This window comes from Phascolarctos cinereus, unplaced genomic scaffold (assembly GCF_003287225.1).
Source record: "Phascolarctos cinereus isolate Bilbo 61053 unplaced genomic scaffold, phaCin_HiC Scaffold_5;HRSCAF=322, whole genome shotgun sequence".
Taxonomy (NCBI): domain Eukaryota; kingdom Metazoa; phylum Chordata; class Mammalia; order Diprotodontia; family Phascolarctidae; genus Phascolarctos; species Phascolarctos cinereus.
The window spans coordinates 242578974-242584542 of record NW_027555958.1 but is presented as its reverse complement, the minus strand read 5'-3'; positions in this window follow the sequence as shown (position 1 = coordinate 242584542).

Below are 5569 nucleotides of genomic sequence, written 5' to 3'. Positions count from 1 at the left end.
TAGCTCAGTTCCTATATAGCACAGACCCAAGTTCCCAATCCAGTCTCCCTTAGGCTTTCAGTCCCAGGCATCCTGGTTTCTTAGGGCTTCACTCATGGGTTGGTTGGCCAGCTGTAACATCTAATCTGGAATACTGGTTCTGAGGCTGTCATAACTTTATGATTTTGTGTATAGAGGGGATTCTACATCCTATACCCGAAACGGGGAAGGTCAAAATGAATCAGAATAAACAAAAACCCCAAGCTCATTTCTTGGGGCCATGGGGTCTAAAAGGGGAGAGAGAAGCAGAGGAAGTAGCCCTTCCTTTCCCCTCACTGGTTCAGTTCACAGTGCCTGAACTGTGGGTGAACTTTTACCCTCTCTGGACTCCAAGCAAGGAAAAAAGAGCTCAAAATTTTAAAAGATGCAATCTGTTCCAGCTATGCAGCCAATCAAAGAGGGTACACCCACCAATGTGTTAGGGGAATATAGGATGTCTTCTCACAGAAGCAAGCTGCCTCCCTGTTGGGCAATCTGGGTGTGCCTGGATAAACCAATCAGCCCAAATTCATTCATTCTATATGACCCTATTATATAGAAATAGTGTTACATTTGAAGAATGAAAGGGCCTCTTGAATGAAATGCCTTCATTTCTAGAGGGATTATGTGCCAATCCCATTGTCAGTTCTCTCTATCCATTTTCTTTTTCTCCAGAATAGAATTTTTGTTGGATTGGCAGTCTCTAGAAAGCCTCTAAGTCTCTAAGAATCGAAGGACCTAAGAGCTCTAAAGAGGCAGCTTGGTGGTATAGAGCACTGGGCCTAGAGTCAGGAAGACCTGAGTTCAAATCCAGCCTTAGCTACTTATTAGCTATGTGACTCTGGGTAAGTCACTTAACCTGTTTGCCTTAATCCACTGGAGAAGGAAATGGCAAAGCACTCCAGTATCTTCACCAAGAAGACCCCATGAATGGTATGGTCACATGAGTTGGACATGACTGAACAACATCTCTAAATTTCTTCTGCTAGAGTGTCCCGGGGCGTTCAGAGTCTAAAGGACTACACCATGCCAATATGCCTGCTCTGGATGAGAAGAAATGGGGGATACTTTGTTGGTGGAAGGTGAAATCTGAAATAAGCTCAAGATCATAAGAAGAGAAGCATTTTCTACCTACTACTTTCCTGCATCTTAGCATCTAAGTTTGCTTTCAAATAAAGAGTTGGGTAGCTTTACAATATACAGACGAATGGAAATTGAATCACCTGAGACTCTGGAACTATCTTCAGCATCATTTGCAGTTGGAATGGAGAGGACCAAGCAAGTGGAGATGTGAAGTTGCTTTGATATCTGTGAATGATATCTTTAGGAATTTGGCATAGGGCTATAAGGTGTAAATGATGCAGGTGGGAGAATAAACCTCTACACTATTCATCCTTTAATGCCTCAATGTGAGGCCAACTTTCCTTTATGATATCTATAATATCCTATCACCTGCTCATACTTCCAAAGGGGCTGTTGCAATAGTAGCAGTAACCTGCTTTCTGAGTAACAGTGAGCATCTTTGTTTAGCTCTTTGAATCAATGAGTTCTGTTGCTAGGACAATGCTCTGAATGGAAGGCCATTAGTCTGAATGGGTGCTGAGTATTTCTTTCTGCTTTAGTGTCACCTTTTGCCTTTGGTGGTTTTTACTGCCATATTCATAGAGAGTTTTCCACTGTTTTATATTAAATGCATGGCAACTTCTATAGCATATGAAGCATGTAGCATTCTTTCTTTAACCTCTTAAATTTGAAACCTTTGTATGTACCTGCAAGTGATCTTTTAAATAAAATCTCAAAAAATAAAATAAAATAAAATCTCCCAAATTTTGACTGTTGTCTTTGTGTTCCAGCCAGATGCTGATATCTAATACAAAATACAAAACAAAACAAAAATGCTACCTCTAGTGAGTCATGTATGATTAGCACCCATTGGAGGCTCTGGTTGTTTCCATCCCTTGACATGACCTAGTGGAAAAAGCAATGACTTTAGAGTCACAAGGCTATGTTTGAATACTAGCTCTTTCATTTGCTCGATGTGTGATTCTGGACAGGTCACTTAACTGCCCTATGCCTCAGTTTCCTCAACTGTAAAATGGTGATAATAGCCCAAACTTCCTAGTTTACATATCTGTAAAAAAAAAAAGTCCTTGTTTAAAACCATGAAGTGCTATAAAAGAAAAAGAAAAAGAAAAATGTGTACCCAAACTTCCATCTTTTGGTTTTTAGTTCTCTCCTGGGGCCACACAGAACACAGATAATCCCCCTTCCCCATGATAGCCTTTCCAATAGTTGAAGTGTTGTCAGGAAACCCCTGTCTTTTCCAAATCCATGTATGACATGGATCTGAGTTCCCTCACCAGACTGATTTAGCACTAGCTAAATGTGCTCAAGCTTAATACTTAACATGACTTTATAATATTTAATATAGCTTTATAAGTATTAATCATCATTGTTACAGTATGCATAACATGAGCTAGACATTCCTGCCCTCATGGATTTTACTTTAGCAAAGAGGGATAAACACTAATACACATTTCAACAGGATAAGAACAGCAATGAAGTACATACACAATGTTATTTAAAGTATATATATGTGGGGGCAGCGAGGCGGCACAGTGGATAGAGCACCGGCCCTGGAGTCAGGAGAACCTGAGTTCAAATCTGGACTCAGACACATAACACTCACTAGTTGTGTGACTCTGGGCAAGTCACTTAACCCCAATTGTCTCACCAAAAAAAAAAAATGCTTAAAGTATATATGTGGAGGCTAGGGATGGGGAGGAGGGTTACTGACAGGCAATCAAGGAGAAGAGGTGCTACTAGCTATAGGGAATCATATAGAAGATGGACCTCAAGTTGAGATTCGAAAGAAATTAGAGATTCTAAGAGGTAAAAATGAGGAGGGAGTGTATGCCATGAATGGGGGACGATTCAAAAGCACAGAGATGGAAGATGGAATGCTACTGTGTTAGGAGTAGCAAGAAAGCCAGTTTTCAGGGGCAGCTAGGTGGCACAGTGGATAGAGCACCGCCCCTGGAGTCAGGAGGACCTAAGTTCAAGTCCAACCTCAGACCAAACAGTTGACACTTACTAGCTGTGTGACCCTGGGCAAGTCACTTAACCTCATTGCCTAGCCCCCCCAAAAAAACCCCAAAACACAAGAAAGCCAGTTTTCCCAGCCTAAAGAATGTAAAAAGGGGAGTAATGTAAAATAAGGTTGAAAAGGTAGGTTGGGAATGGGTTGTAAAGAATTTTGAATGTGAAACAAAGGATTTCGTATTTGATCCAGGGAGCCACTGTAGTTAATTGAGTGGGGATGGAGTGGAATGCATAGCCAGATCTAGGCTTTAGAAAAACCACTCTGGCAGTGGTGTGGAGGATGAATTGGAGATGGAAGAGGTTATCACTAGGAATAATCTACTGAATGGAGTTGGAAGAAACAATTCAATTGGGTCCTGGCCTTATTTATATTATCTAATTTCAATTGGGCTCTCAAAGGCCCAAGGCAATCCTTTTACTTTTATCTAACAGATGCCATCACACTCCCCACAAAGGCTATTACAATCCTTTTCTTTTCTCCACAAGCCTTCTACAAAACTCCCTCCCTCTACTCTCTTAGTCAATTTATTGAGAAAATAGAGGCTATTTGCCACAAACTCCCTCTTTTACCTTTCTCTAATTCTCAAAACTCTTTAATACTACTCCCTATTCTTTCCTTCTTTACTCCATTTTCTGATGAAGAGGTGATCCTTCTCATCACCAAAGCCAACCCCTCTACATGTACCTATCATCCCATCCATTCTCATCTTTCCTACCACACTGCCCCAACAATCATCTCCTCCTCTCCAATCTTCAATCTCTCCCAATCTATTGGTTCTTTCAGTGTTGCTTATAAAAGCCTATGTATCCACCACTCTAGAAAAATATTTTTTGAAGTTCTCACCGCTTTGAACTTTCATCCTGTATTTCTCCTCCTTTTTTCCTGAAAATTCCCAGAAAAAGCTGGCTACATTCCTTGCTTCCACTTCCTCTCCTCTAATTCATTTTTCAACTTTTTGCAACTTGGCTTCTGATCTCATCACTCAACTGAAATTACTCTCTCCATAATTACCAACGATCCCTTAATTGCCAAATCTGATAGCCTTGTTTTAATCTTCATTCTTAATCTCTCTGCAGCATTTGACACTGTTGACTTGCTCAATACTCTCTCCTTTCTTTGTTTTCATGATACTGCTCTCTCTCTCTCTCTCTCTCTCTCTCTCTCTCTCTCTGTTCTCCTCTTACCTTTCTGACTTCTGCTTCTCAGTTTCTTCTGGGATTCATCATCAATCACATCCCCCCACCAAAAGAAAAACCTGTGGGGGCGCCTCTAAGTTGAGGAGACAGTGTTATTTAGGTTTAGGAAATTCCTCACCAGCATTTCCCTACACCAATGAAAAACAGGTTCCATTCCATCCATATTTTATATATATTTACTCTCTATGTACATGTTGTCTCTCCCAAAAGAATACAAGCTCCTTGAGAGCAAGGATTCTCTTGCTTTTCTATGTTCAGCCTAGGTTTAGCACTGTGCTTTGTACTTAGTAAACGCTTAAATGTCTTTTTTTCCATCCATTCATTCCTTCAGACATTCATCCCTTCATTAACTCACTCATTCCCTCATTAATTCCCTCTTTCCTCCTTTTATCATTATACTTGACTAGAAGATAGAAGTCATTCCCTGGGAGCTCCATCTTTTTTCCTACCCAACGTCTCAAAGCCACGACACCACTGCCCATTCAAAATTCTCCTTCTTTACTCCAGTCCTTAAAAAATGGGAAATTCTTCCCAACGCCCACCCTATTTGCAACTTTGTTGGGTTCCCATTCCCTCCAATTTCCTCTGTCAATGAATCAATAAACAAGCATTTCTCGAGTGGCCGGCCTCCTGTGTGACAAGCCCTGTTAAGTGTCAGGGATAGAGATAAAGATTAAATTCTTTGCCTTTTAGGAATTTACATTCTATCCGAAGAGACAACACGCACATATACAGGATAAACAAAATAGAAACAAAAGAAACAAAAAGCAATCTTTTTACACTAGGGGAAATCAAGGAAGGTTTTTCATAGGAGATGAAACTTGAGCTGAGCTTGAAAGGGAACTTAGAACCACAGGAGGAAGAGCATTCCAGGCACCTGGGCCAGCCCGTGCAAAGAAAGGCTCCAAGTCCCAGTAGTGAGTCTATGATGTCTTACTAAGAAATGTGCCTAAACATTAAATAAAATAAATAATAAATTTAAATAAATAAAAATAATGAAATAATGAAAATTTTTTCAAGAGGGGCGGTCGAAGATCTAGAATGAAGCCATTTTGGACTCTGCACGTACCCGTAGCCCAAGACTGGATGGAGAGGGGTCATCGGAGTCTCCCTCTTTCATCCTCATTCTCTCTCTCCCTCATCTAGGGACCGAAAGGACAACAACCAATGGGAAGGCAGCTCCAGCCGCGTCGGCCAGCGATTGGGCGGCGGCGCGGAGGCAGCTGGAGACGTGGGGAGAAGACGCAGCCTT